Source organism: Clytia hemisphaerica, unplaced genomic scaffold (assembly GCF_902728285.1).
Source record: "Clytia hemisphaerica strain Z4C2 unplaced genomic scaffold, Clytia hemisphaerica genome assembly, whole genome shotgun sequence".
NCBI lineage: Eukaryota > Metazoa > Cnidaria > Hydrozoa > Leptothecata > Clytiidae > Clytia > Clytia hemisphaerica.
Window position 1 is genome coordinate 1490216 of NW_027104551.1, and position 14750 is coordinate 1504965.

Below are 14750 nucleotides of genomic sequence, written 5' to 3' on the forward strand. Positions count from 1 at the left end.
TGGCATAGTGACTTTCCACGTGTTTAAGGGCCCACTATATACATATATGGTGAAGATCAGAGATCTGACCTCAAGGAGAGAGAGTGTTGAAAATACTAAATAAAATAAAGATGAAACATGAAAAGGCACTAATATTTTTATAATTATACGTTTTTTTCCATTTTTTTTTTTGAATTTTTCTAAATTTATAAATCAAACCAATCAAACATCCTGTCAAGAAATGAGAATTTTATGCGAAAAAGAACCAACAAACCAATAGACAAAGTTTAAAAAGCCAAGCAGAAAAACACAAACACTAAAAACCACTCAAAAACCCAACCAATGCAATCTGGAGTCCCTGACTTGCGACAGGCGCAGCGGCTTAAACATGTTCTAAGGACGTCCAACACTCAGCCTCCCCCAGATTCCATAACCCTGAACCGACCCGCAGTCCAAACAAACTAACAAACATAGAAAAATAAACAAAAACTCCCACACAAATACAAAGAAACAAAAAAGAATAAACAACAGACAAGAACAAGACAAACGACAAAATACAAGTATCAAAAAACACAAATTTTCAAAAAGTAGGCCCAGAACCCGGTTCGACACCTAAAGTCCGTGCAGCCGTCTGTACGGGAAAAGAAAATGACTGAGAAAACTATCGCCTAAACATATCTGTAGCGTTTTTTTCCATAATAAAGCAATTGAAATTATACATCTTCCTTCTATTCTAAAGCACCCTGCTATCGTATCTCTTTTACCAAACAAAATCTGTGATGAAGAAAATAGACCAGTTGTGACATATAAATTAGGTAACACAATAAGAAATAAAATCTTGAATTATAAAGAGACCGTTGATTCCATTTTCATTGATGATGATGTTTCTTTTTCCAACGTTGATACGGTCTCGGAAGGTTATTTTTAATCTACCGTGTATTTAACCGTTCTATATAGCTGATGATATATCAACGGAAGGTTGTAAATTTTCCTGGAAAAATTCACAATCTACCGTGTACTTTAACCAAAATACACGGTAGATTAAACGGCAAGTACAAAACGCCTACTACCTACTACTTAATACTTACTACCTACTACTTACTACTTACTACCTACTCAGTTTGTATACTTTACAGACCAGAACTCTCCTTCGCTTGTTCGAAATCTCTATTCTAAAAAAATTGGTTTTTCTAATATCTGAATGCTAACACACAAGTCTGTGCTTTATATTTACTTGAAAAAAGTGTTATTTAAAAGAATATTTAGCATATTTACGTAGTGAGTAAATATTCTCTTCGCCTCATATAAGTATACTGAAGTATAAAACAAAAGGCCATTATCTTGATTTTTTCTTTTTCCTAAACCTACTCTCTCTTATGACTCTTATTCGCTCTTATTATAAGAACTTTCCTTTTTCCTAAACATACTCCCTCTTATGACTCTTATTATAAGACGATAAGAATAAGAAGAATACACGTAAATGTCTAAAAAAGGCTCTGTAATATAAATAGGGGGTCAATCTATCTCTATCCTATAAATATTTCTTGGAATTGGTTTGCGAAGCTTTTAATATTCATTAACTGTGTTAATATTTTTATCAAAAATTTCATTTCGTCAATACTTTGACATGGTCAAATTGACACCTCTAAAACAGCTCTTTGTAGTATTTTCCTACTGAAAATTTCTACCTTGCGATATTGAAAACATCTTATTGAGCACAATAAGAATTTTTGCTACATAGGGTAAAATAAAGTCTACAAAGGTCATATTTAACGACCCTGTTAATAGTTTGGTTCAAAAGGGTCATTTTGTCAATAAATTTCAAAGACATGTCAAAGGATTTTCAGCTAGTACCAAGTGAAACATACACTGGGTGAAAAGCTGTCTTCAGGAATTTTCCAAATTTGGAAAATGTCATATTTCCTGAAATTTCCATAAAAAAAAGTCGTATTTCCTGAATTTTCGAAATCTGACCTTTTAATTTACAAAAAGATCTGAAAGCTGATATTTTCAGATATTTCAAAATTCGAAATTTCACATTTTATGGTCTTCTAGAATTCAGGAAATGTGAGATTTCTGAGTCGTAAGAAACATTTAAAAGATGAACTTTCCAAGATTTCCAAAGAAAAAAAAGGTGACATTTCTCATAATTTCAAATGTCAAGATATCCGAAATTTTGCAATGTCAGAAAGACCATGAAAGATCACTTTCCCAAATTTTTCAAAATGTCATATTTCCTGAAGTTTTCACAAAAATAGTCGTATTTCCTGAATTTTCAATATCTGACCTTTTAATTTACATAAAGATCTGACAGTTTATATTTTCACATCTTTCAAAATTCGAAATTTCACATTTTTATAGCGCTTTTTAAAGTTCATGAACTTTCAAATTTTTAGTCGCTAGAAAGACTAAAGATGAATTTTCAGAGATTCTTAAAAAGATTTTTCGCTCTTAAAGGGTTGAAATATTGAGGAAAATGCACACTGTATGACATGTAAAGGGTATGAATTTCACCAATTTTTCAGAGCAGTCCTAAGATAAAAAAAATGGAAAAAGATTCTTTCAAATGTTGGTCACGACTCAGCAAATTTTGTGAAAAACGGTCGAAAATTCAAAGTTTTTCTAACAAAGAAGGTTGAATAAAATATATTCAAATAAAAAGTGTTTCTTTCCTGTTATTATTCCTTATATGGAAGTCATTGCTCTCCTTAAGACTTTATTTTGAACTATCTTTGCTATGACGTAAATCGCATATTAGATTTGTTTATTATTTTCAACAAAAGAGAGCGAATAAAAGAAAAATGTGGTTTATTATCTTAAATCAATAAACATAGTGTTGAGCCAATTATATGTGAGTATTCAATAATGTGACTTTTGAGCGAACATGTGAAATATTTCGATTTTATTTCGTTATTTTTTCTCGAAAGTTCTTTGTAAGATGAAGTTGTGTGTTGGTTATGAATTTTTAACTTGTAAAATTATATATTTTCTTATCATTTAATGTTTTGATTTTCTTTTCAGAAAAAAACAATACTTGAAATGGAAACAAATTCAGTCACAAACAACGCAACCATGGAATATCATTATACTGTACCTTCAAGACTTTTGATAATTGAAGCCTTTGCTCGAAGAAATATTGTTGCAGTCGGTAAATTAAATTGAATTCTTTTGGATTTCCAATGGACAGAGTATTGATACATTACGCTTCAGAATGACAGACTTTACCATTCAGATCAGTGGCTTGAAAACTTAATTAAAACTCATATCTCCTTCGCTCCAGACATAAACTTGTAGAATGGGTAAACTAAACATTCATCGGAAATCTCAGAAATCACAGTTTTAATGATACACTCAACAGATTATTGTACACAAAATTTCATATACTGTATGCAAGGTTCTAATAACTAGACTCAACAGGAATTTGATTGATGGTGAGATGGTGGATTTGATGGATTTTTTATACAATATCATAGCTTTTTTATCTTTGTGCTTTGAAATGAAACATGTTAAATAAATATTTAATGTTATGTATTATTTGTTGGTTTGCCATTTTTTGTATCCTTGTAGCGTCAAGTTGGTAAAATGATTAGATTAACGAAGATTTTATGGTCATCTTTCCTCACATAGTAATTTGAAGCTTTTTACAACCTATTAAAGATGACTTTTAATTATAAGGAATACCAGGAAATATGAAATTTCCAAGTTATGGGAATTTAGCAAATGTCACATATTGGCGTTTCCAAATTTGGGAAATTTGACATTTCCATTCCTCAAGAAATCCCAAAAAAGATGAATTTTAAAACATAAAAAAATATCAGGAAATTTGACATTTCAAAGTCTGGGAATTTAGCGAATGTCACATAGTGGCGTTTCCAAATTTGGGAAATTTGACATTTCCATTCCTCAAGAAATCCCCAAAAAGATGAATTTTAAAACATAAAAAAGATCAGGAAATTTGACATTTCAAAGTCTGGGAATTTAGCGAATGTCACATAGTGGCGTTTCCAAATTTTGAGAATTTGACATTTCCATACCTTCGGAAATACCAAAAAAAGTGAGATTTCCAGACATTTTTAGGTCTTTTTTGGTATTTCCAATGAACTGGAAATTTCGGTTTTCACCCAGTGATAGGGCTCTACTTACTTAAAGTATTTTAACTTTTTAGATTGATCGATTCTTATAAATAAAACTGACATGAATAAATAAGTGTGCGAAGGAAATATTTTTCTCTTCTACGAAGAAGTGCGTCTGTAAACTTTATAGAAAAAGCGCGGGAAAAAGTCATAAACAAAATAAAAGAGAGAAAATATTTTGAAGTCTTCAAAGTACGATAAAAGAAGAAGTTTTAACTTTTTTACCACCAAAGTTTCAGATTTTGCTAATTTTAACATGCTGAATATTTTAAAGGTAATTTCGAGCCGTTTTGAGCTATTTTACAGTAGGTAGTAAGTAGTAGGTAGTAAGTATTAAGTAGTAGGTAGTAGGCGTTTTGTACTTGCCGGTAGATTAAAAAATGGAAACCAATCTACCGTGAGTTTAACCAGATGCCTATATACAGCTAAAGTCACGGTAGATTGAAAAGTGACCAATCTGCCGTGAATCTAATCCTACCGTGAACGTAACAAATCTACCGTGAACCTAACAACAGCTATATAGAAAAGCTAAAGTCACGGTAGATTGAGAAATAACCAATCTGCCATGAATCTAAGCCTACCGTGAACGTAACAAATCTACCGTGAACCTAACAACAGCTATATAGAAAAGCTAAAGTCACGGTAGATTGAAAAATGACCAATCTGCCGTGAATCTAAGCCTACCGTGAACGTATAAAATCTACCGTGAACCTAACAACAGCTATATAGAAAAGCTAAAGTCACGGTATATTGAGAAATGTTCAATCTGCCGTGAATTTAAGACTACAGTGACCATAATGCACTTAGAAAATGACTTGCAGTCAATCTACCGTGAACCTAACAACAGCTATATAGAAAAGCTAAAGTCACGGTAGATTGAAAAATGACCAATCTGCCGTGAATCTAAGCCTACCGTGAACGTATAAAATCTACCGTGAACCTAACAACAGCTATATAGAAAAGCTAAAGTCACGGTATATTGAGAAATGTTCAATCTGCCGTGAATTTAAGACTACAGTGACCATAATGCACTTAGAAAATGACTTGCAGTCAATCTACCGTGAACCTAACAACAGCTATATAGAAAAGCTAAAGTCACGGTAGATTGAGAAATAACCAATCTGCCATGAATCTAAGCCTACCGTGAACGTAAAAAATCTACCGTGAACCTAACAACAGCTATATAGAAAAGCTAAAGTCACGGTATATTGAGAAATGTTCAATCTGCCGTGAATTTAAGACTACAGTGACCATAATGCACTTAGAAAATGACTTGCAGTCAATCTACCGTGAACCTAACAACAGCTATATAGAAAAGCTAAAGTCACGGTAGATTGAGAAATAACCAATCTGCCATGAATCTAAGCCTACCGTGAACGTAACAAATCTACCGTGAACCTAACAACAGCTATATAGAAAAGCTAAAGTCACGGTAGATTAACAAATGCCAATATGCCGTGAATTTAAGACTACAGTGACCATAATGCTTTTAGAAAATGACTTGCAGTCAATCTACCGTGAACCTAACAACAGCTACACGTTTTTTTTTTATAAGAACGTCAAAAAATTTTCGAAGCCTTCGGATGTTCTTAGTTTTTTTGGATTTGAAGCCTAAAAATGTTCTTAAAATGTTCTTATTTTCAGCATTTTTTGACCATTTTGATGTAATTTCTTAAGAAAATGCATGTTTTTAAGTCTCCAAAGCCTTATAATGTTCTTAGAATGTTCTTAAATTTTTAGGCCTCAAAGCCTTATGTTCTTATATAGTTTATTCTTATAAAAAAAAAACGTGTATATAGAAAAGCTAAAGTCACGGTAGATTGAAAAATGACCAATCTGCCGTGAATTTGAGACTACAGTGACCATAATGCACTTAGAAAATTACTTGCAGTCAATCTACCGTGAACCTAACAACAGCTATATAGAAAAGCTAAAGTCACGGTAGATTGAAAAATGACCAATCTGCCGTGAATCTAAGACTACAGTGACCATAATGCACTTAGAAAATGACTTGCAGTCAATCTACCGTGAACCTAACAACAGCTATATAGAAAAGCTAAAGTCACGGTAGATTGAGAAATAACCAATCTGCCATGAATCTAAGCCTACCGTGAACGTAACAAATCTACCGTGAACCTAACAACAGCTATATAGAAAAGCTAAAGTCACGGTAGATTAACAAATGCCAATATGCCGTGAATTTAAGACTACAGTGACCATAATGCTTTTAGAAAATGACTTGCAGTCAATCTACCGTGAACCTAACAACAGCTACACGTTTTTTTTTTATAAGAACGTCAAAAATTTTCGAAGCCTTCGGATGTTCTTAGTTTTTTGGATTTGAAGCCTAAAAATGTTCTTAAAATGTTCTTATTTTCAGCATTTTTTGACCATTTTGATGTAATTTCTTAAGAAAATGCATGTTTTTAAGTCTCCAAAGCCTTATAATGTTCTTAGAATGTTCTTAAATTTTTAGGCCTCAAAGCCTTATGTTCTTATATAGTTTATTCTTATAAAAAAAAAACGTGTATATAGAAAAGCTAAAGTCACGGTAGATTGAAAAATGACCAATCTGCCGTGAATTTGAGACTACAGTGACCATAATGCACTTAGAAAATTACTTGCAGTCAATCTACCGTGAACCTAACAACAGCTATATAGAAAAGCTAAAGTCACGGTAGATTGAAAAATGACCAATCTGCCGTGAATCTAAGACTACAGTGACCATAATGCACTTAGAAAATGACTTGCTACACCAGACTGCTCCGTAGTGCCTATAACATTTCCTGACGGGATCACTCTACCAATTCATCAAACTTTTGGGAAACTAAACTCCTTCGCCTTAACTACCGCTGTGCGACAACGAAGGCTAATGCTCGCATGAAATATAGCTATAGACATGACGAGCCAGCTGGTAAATTATTGATTTGGTGCCCTGAAGAGTCTAGACGTGTTGGTCGTCCGAATACAACCCTCAGCCTCAAAATGATCTTTGAGGACGATACTGGTCTTGAGGTCAAGCATTTAATAAATGCAATGTTGAATCAAAAGAAATGGAAAGAGGATTATGTCTCTTCACACCTCTCCGGGATGACTCAAGTACAAGTACAAGTTTAGCACGCATGCGCTCTAAAGGCCATGGCTTCGTAAGAAAGGATCTGCCCAAAATAAATTAAATCCGATTATTCTTTTACTTTACAGCGCTCAACAGCTAAGCTTATGTCAGATCTTCAATTTTGCCCTACACTTTAGATTAGAGTAACGCTAGAGTAGAGCGTTTTACTGGCAGAAATGTTATGAGATTATTAGTATGGAACTATGAAATTACAGGTATTCCAGTATATACCCTCATCGGTATTCCCCTTCAAGAAGGGCCTAATGCCATCCCAAATAGACTACCTTATCGGCGTTATTTCTGTGCTGGTGGTGTATAATAACAAGAGCCGCAAAATGCGGATAAAATATTTCCTCAGCAATTGACTTTAATAACCAGAAAAACATAAAAAACACATGCAAAAAGGTCTAAAGACAGAGTGAAAATACAAACATGGACAATGATAATCTTTTTTCAAAAACTTTTGATTCTTTTCTTTGCACTAAAGCAAACCAAAATTGATCATGACAAATAGGTAAAAAGCTTTCTATAAAATTATAATAAATTTTTTTACTGAGAAATACTGTCAGTCAGGTCAACTGCATAAAAAAATAACATTCAATTTTATTTTCCACAACCTGACTCCATGAAGGAGAAATTTCAAATAAAGTCCTTTTTTTTAAAGCCTCTTTTATACTGGCACTCAACCATACAGACTAAAGTGAGATGAGAATGTTGAAAATAAAATTTAATGCTATTTTTCTATGCAGTTGACCTGACTATGACTGTACAATGAAATGTCAATCAACAAAAACCTAAATAGTGGAGCTACTTGGGATTTTTCCTGCTAACTTGGAAAGTCGGAGACAAATTTTTCCCAAACTCTAACCTTGTGAATGATTATAATTTCTTTAAAATGTTTTAAATGAACGTAAAGTTCTCTTCTCTAAAGGTACTCTGAAAGGATAAATTTACTCTGCAGAGAAGTTTTTTTCCCCGGCCAGCGGTTTATAAAACTAACACAAACCAACACCTTTTGCATGATAAAGTACAATTTTTTGCGGTTTCTATTATGTTTTTATAAATTTTATTAAATTCAGCAAAAATTTCTTCCCGCAATAGTTTCTTCCCTTTGGGTACACTTAAATATTTTGTGATTCTAAGATTATAGCTAACCTGGCTGCCTGATATTCAGATGGTGATATTTTTATTGATATATACGCTAAAGCTCTAAAGTCTAAAGACACAATGAAAATGTACCATCTGACAGATTTGACTTATTTTTACATTTACTTATTATACATTAGACGGATTTTTTACGAGGGCCGTACTATTATGGAGTCTGGACACAAACTAAAAACAATCACAAATTTTCAAATGGAGCACCAAAAGCAAAATTTTATAATTTTAGCAGAATGGTGCAATTCAAAAAGTTGTATATATTAGATACTGTATAATTCCTCAGATGGTTATTTTCATTGCTTTTTTAGAGTTTTAACGTACCATAGAAAATTCACCATCGGAATATCAGGTTAAAGTTAGCGGGTACCCGTCAAGTTACACAACATGCACACTCTAGTCACAACATGCACATCACCATCTTGAAGACTTCGCTGGTCGCAAATGATAATGACGGCTCCAAATCGAAAGCAAAACTTAAATTCACAACTCAGCGACAGGGAGCTAATTTTTCCTGTTTTTGCTTAATTAAACGTTCTTTTAATTGGTCTCTGATTTTGGTTGGACGATTTTCTCCCCGGATAGAATAACCATGTGACCATTTTTCATTGTTATTAGGGGCCTAGGCCTAGGTCGAGATCACAAATAACTTGCTGTGATCACGTCGTTCACTTTTTATCTGAAAAATCTGATTGAAATGATTGAAATGATTTTTTTAGTCGAAAAGTTGGGAAATCTGTCGGATTTTTAGGTGATATTTTCCAAAGAACATTTGCAGATTTAGCACTAGTTAGTTTTTAATCGTCGAGCGTTTGAAACGATTCCTACTCACAATTTTTTGAAGATTTTTCGCGTTTAAGAGCACCGCGCTACATAACTGATTTTGCCGCTTTGCACGTAAACATAAACATACTGCAGACCGCCTGCTAGATGATACTTATCGCCTGTTCAGAGTGTATTTTTCTGACCATTTTTATTTCCGACCGACCTACGTACCCATATTTAAGAGCCATAAATGACGCAAACACAAGTTATATATTTGTGATTTCAGCTTTTGCCCAATTTAAATGCCATATATATACTGATTTTGAGTATGTTCTTGACACTTTCTTGAGAATTAAGTAGCCAACGTGATGTACCTATATAATGCAATTACAAATCTTGGAGTAAAACTGCTGCTGAACTTGACTCACGACTGTATTTATAATTCAATAATGACATGACAACTGGATGGATGGCAAAGAACGATGTTTGGAAACAGTTTGTTGTATTATATAGTTTTGCGAAATAAACCTCCATTTCATTTTGACAACCCGATGATGAACAACGACTGGTGACTGGGGTCGAATGCAAATCTTTTAATATTTATAATACATTCTACCGTGAGCCTATCAACAGCTATATAGAACGGTTAAAGTCACGGTAGGCTAAAAATAAAGTTCCGTGGTAGTATCCACTTCGTTCTTTTTCCCTTGATTCAGACCCATGTGATTGTTGTAACTCTCCATTTTCTGATAAGTTTCATAAACATGTTATCACTGGTGATTTGCGTGTTGTCGAGAATGACAAACTCAGAAAACTTTTAGCCAAGGGTCCCAACTATAGAGAAACTAGAACTATAAATTTTGATAGAGCCTTGGAAGAGATTCTTCGAAGCCTGGGTGATTGTATAACTAACATTGAAGCAAAATCTGGTATTAAAAAGTCAACCTTGAATGAGTGGAAAGAAGCGATTATGTCAAAAGTAAGAGATAAAATCAACATTTGGAAACCTAAAACTAAAGTTTTCAAAACTAGTTCTGTGCTTAAAGATCAAAATGTACAACAATATCTTGAATCCTTCCATCGTAAATACGTCATAGTGACGATAGATAAAGCTTCCAAAAACTTTGCCTTTATTTGTAAGAAGTTCTATGTCGCCAAACTCATTGCTGAGGTTTCAGGCAATAATACATACTTGCCTAGTGACATGGCTTATGATACTTTGCGCAAAGTAACGGAATTTCGTTCCGTCTTTTTCTCTTTTCTCTTTTTCTTAAATCAGGGGGTAATGTATATCTGCAAAAATTGATCTTGTTTATCAAAAATTGTTATACTATTTTAAAAAAGATTTTTCTTATAAGAAAATCAATGGATTAAGATTCCAGACTTATCCTGTAAGATTTCTTTTCTACTCTATCCATCAAAGAATCAAAAAATATTTTATTGAAAAAAACTATAAATTTTCAAGTTACAGATTAAAGTCAAGCTTTTCGCTATTTCATAGAATGAGACAAAGAAGTTAGACCTTCGTATACAACTTGATATTTAGCGAAATTCCTTCTTATATCAATAAAATCTGAAGCCATTTTACTATTTGATTGCAAGAGACAGGGATGTAAGACTTTGTTTACAACTTGATATTTAGCGAAATTCTGTCTTGTATCAATAAACTTTGAACCCAGCCCCACTGGAAAATTTGGCAAAAATTTCGTCTCCAGTGGGAAAATACCCTGAAACTTTAGCCCCACTGTGAAATTGACTTTGATTTCAAACCCATTCGAAATTCATGTTTAAAAATTGCACTACAAAACAAAGTCGATTTTTTAACCTTGGAACAATAGATTTTTTATCCCCATTGGGGTTTCAATAGGAATTTTTATCTTCACTGAGGAAAAATGTTCGACCGGAGCTGCGAGACAGGGTTGTTTTAAATATCAAGTTCTAAACGAAGATTGCTTGGCCTTACTTGGCCTTAGCTTTTATATCTGTTTCCTTCTTTGTAAAATTAAAATGATTTCAAGTTTATTGATATAAGACGTAATGTCGCTAAATATTAAGTTGTAAATGGAAGTGCTAGTTAGTCTTACATCACTCTTTCCTTCTTTGTAAAAGTAAAATGATTTCAAGTTTATTGATATAAGACGGAATTTCGCTAAATATCAGGTTCTGAATGAAGGTTCATTAGTCTCACATCCCTGTCTCATTCTATGAAAAAGTAAAATGATTTCAAGTTTATTGATATAAGACGGAATTTCGCTAAATATCAGGTTCTGAATGAAGGTTCATTAGTCTCACATCCCTGTCTCATTCTATGAAAAAGTAAAATGATTTCAAGTTTATTGATATAAGACGGAATTTCGCTACATATCAGGTTCTGAATGAAGGTTCATTAGTCTCACATCCCTGTCTTATTCTATGAAAAAGTAAAATGATTTCAAGTTCATTGATATAAGACGGAATTTCGCTAAATATCAGGTTCTGAATGAAGGTTCATTAGTCTCACATCGGTCCCTGTCTCATTCTATGAAAAAGTAAAATGATTTCAAGTTTATTGATATCAGACGGAATTTTGCTAAATATCAGGTTCTGAATGAAGGTTCATTAGTCTTACATCCCTGTCTCATTCTATGAAAAAGTAAAATGACTTCAAGTTTATTGATATAAAACGGAATTTCGCTAAATATCAGGTTCTGAATGAAGGCTCCAAAGTGTTTCTTCATCTTTCTCATTTGAAATAAAGATGCAAGATGTCTCTAAAACTTATTGATAGGATAGGAAGTAATTTTATAAATCTCCAAAGCCTATAAAACGTTGGTAATGATATGGTATTTAGCCTATTTAGTTATTCGCTGCATCATTGATAGCTATATCAAAACGCTTTGCTTACAACAGTGAAAACAACTATAAGCACGAAGAGAAAAAAATCATACACAAAGTTTACTATACAACGTACGACTAAACAACAATGAGATTAATTCACTTAAGAAAATTCTCTTTCTCTCGAAAGAGCGAATCTCATTTTTTGTGCGTTACGACCCCCGTGTTGAAGAAAAGTGAAGTTTAGTGCATGAAATGGGTTTTTAATAAAGTGTACCTTTTCCACAATTTTTAAACGAACTTTAAACTTAAAATGTGTATTTATGCAAAAGAATACTTCTATGTGTCATTTGGGAATAAATTTTCTAGGATTTGTCCAATTAGAAGAATGTTTTAATTTTTAACGGAATTCCGTTACTTTGCGCAAAGTATCATAAGCCTAGTGACATAGACTTCAATACCATCATCAATACGAATGAGGAAATGTGTAAGCGCTTTGGTTTAGGATTGATAGAAAAAATGAAAACTCTTCCCATCATGTATTGGATGCCAAAAATGCATAAAAATCCTATTGGTTTCAGATTTATTGTAGCCTCTAAAACTTGTAGCACCAAACCGTTGACCGCAGTTGTTTCAAATGTTTTTAAAGTTCTTTACAAACATGTTGAAAGTTTTCACAGAAAATCAAGATTCTTTTCTGGGTTTAGCAAATTTTGGGTGGTTCAAAATTCTTCACCGGTTATTGAACATCTAAATCGGATAAATGCTAAGAAAAAAGCACAAAGAATTTCTACCTTCGATTTTGCTACACTTTATACCACTCTTCCTCATGAATTACTTGTAAAAACTTTGACAGATATCATTAATTTCGTTTTTGATGGGGCCTGTCGCAATAAACTTGGATTTTCTGCAAATTCAGTCTATTGGACAGCAAAAGGAAAAGATAACAGATTTTTTACCAACATTTCCTTATCAGAGTGTGTTGAATTTTTAATCAAGAATACACCGTTTAGGAGTGTCGACTGCGCACGCGTCAATCCAATTTTCCATTGTTTTGATTTTAGCGACCACGGAAAATTCACTCTCCTCCGTAAAAATACGGTAGGTAAACATCTGGTTCTCATAAGGAAACATAGCAGAAAAACGGTAGGTAAAGAAGTCCTTTTAATCATAACTTCTTTTCCTCTTGATGAATTTTTGTGAAATTTTCAGGAGAGACTTATAAAATTATCATTGATATCATGTTCAAATATCTAAATCATTCTCTTTAAAGCAGCCTAGACTAATGTTAAATTTCGTTTACGCGCAAATTCGTCACATTTTGTCTCGATAACCTCATAACTACAGAACTTATCGTTAGAGGCAATCGAGCAAGAACAATAGAAAAAATCTTTATTTGGCTCTGTAGAAAAATTGCAAAATAGAAACTCGCTTAAAATCACAATACTGATTCTATACCCCAAAACGAAACTTTTCTATTTTGTAAATCTTTCTTACACTTCCCCATACGTAAAATATAGAGTACTTTCGTTTTCCCCCCAAACTTGCGAGGGAAAAATGTTAAGACCGCATGTTGTCCTCGCGGACTTTCCCAGCGTAATTTATTTGTGTGATGTCATAATGTTATTGTTCTCTTCTCAGATTATTACTGACGGCACTTCAATCGCTTACAGGATTGGACAATGGTTGACAATAGATCGTGACGTATACAACAATTTGATGATGCGGACGAATGAAAGTTCATTTTGGGTGGCTTGATAACACTCGTAAATTCTTTATTTTTCTAGTGTATTTTGTTTTTTCATTTTAGAAGAAATACTATACGGTAGAAAATAAGGTTTTATACTATTATTTTTAAATTTGATATTTTAAATGCCTATTATAAAGAAAAATTCGTAAGTGGGCGGAAAAATAGAAACGCCTTTGTTTTGAACGCCCGACTGGGAAAATCTCGGGATTCTGGGACTTCTTTTGAGACGGGGGTTAGACATGAAAACAAAGAGCTAAGTAGAATAGTAGAATCGACTTTTTCAAACTTTAAATACAGTGTAAAGTATTTTTGTAATCAAACATTATATTTATCAAATATATTGAAAAGTAATATTTTGTTATAAGCAAAGATAACTTGTTCGGAAATAAAAAGTCTTCATTCTTCGACCCCCGGATTTTTCATCGCATAATTTCTACGGGAAATCGAAAGTAATTTCATTCGGCTTGTGATGTTTGAGAGCTTGGATGTTGGGAAGCTGCAAGGATAAAGGTAAACAAATTATAGTCTTTTTTCTGAAAGAAAATTTAACATTAGTCTAGGCTGTAAAGGAGAGAAAAAAATTCACAATGTTTACATTCCTCTAACCTTTCACAGTACTAAAGTGCGCATTTTTACCTACCATTTTTACCGGCCTCTGCAATGGAGTACCGTGAAGATAGCGAGACTCCTAAACGGTGTATTGCTATTTCAAAGTTGGTAATCATATACTCAGACAAAACATCGGTATCCCGATGGGAATAGATCCAGCTCCATTTTGGGCTAACCTTTTTCTTTATTATTACGAATCTAAATATGTACAAAATTTGATATCTACTAGTTCTCCTAGAGCATACAATTTTCATTCAGTTGGTAGATTTATTGATGACCTTTGCGCTATTAATGATAGAGATGATTTTTTCTCATGTTATAATGATATATATCCGGATGAGCTACAGTTGAAAGTTGAACATCATGGAACACATGCAAAGTTTTTGGATCTAGATATATAAGCATTGAAAATAACATCTTTCGCTAC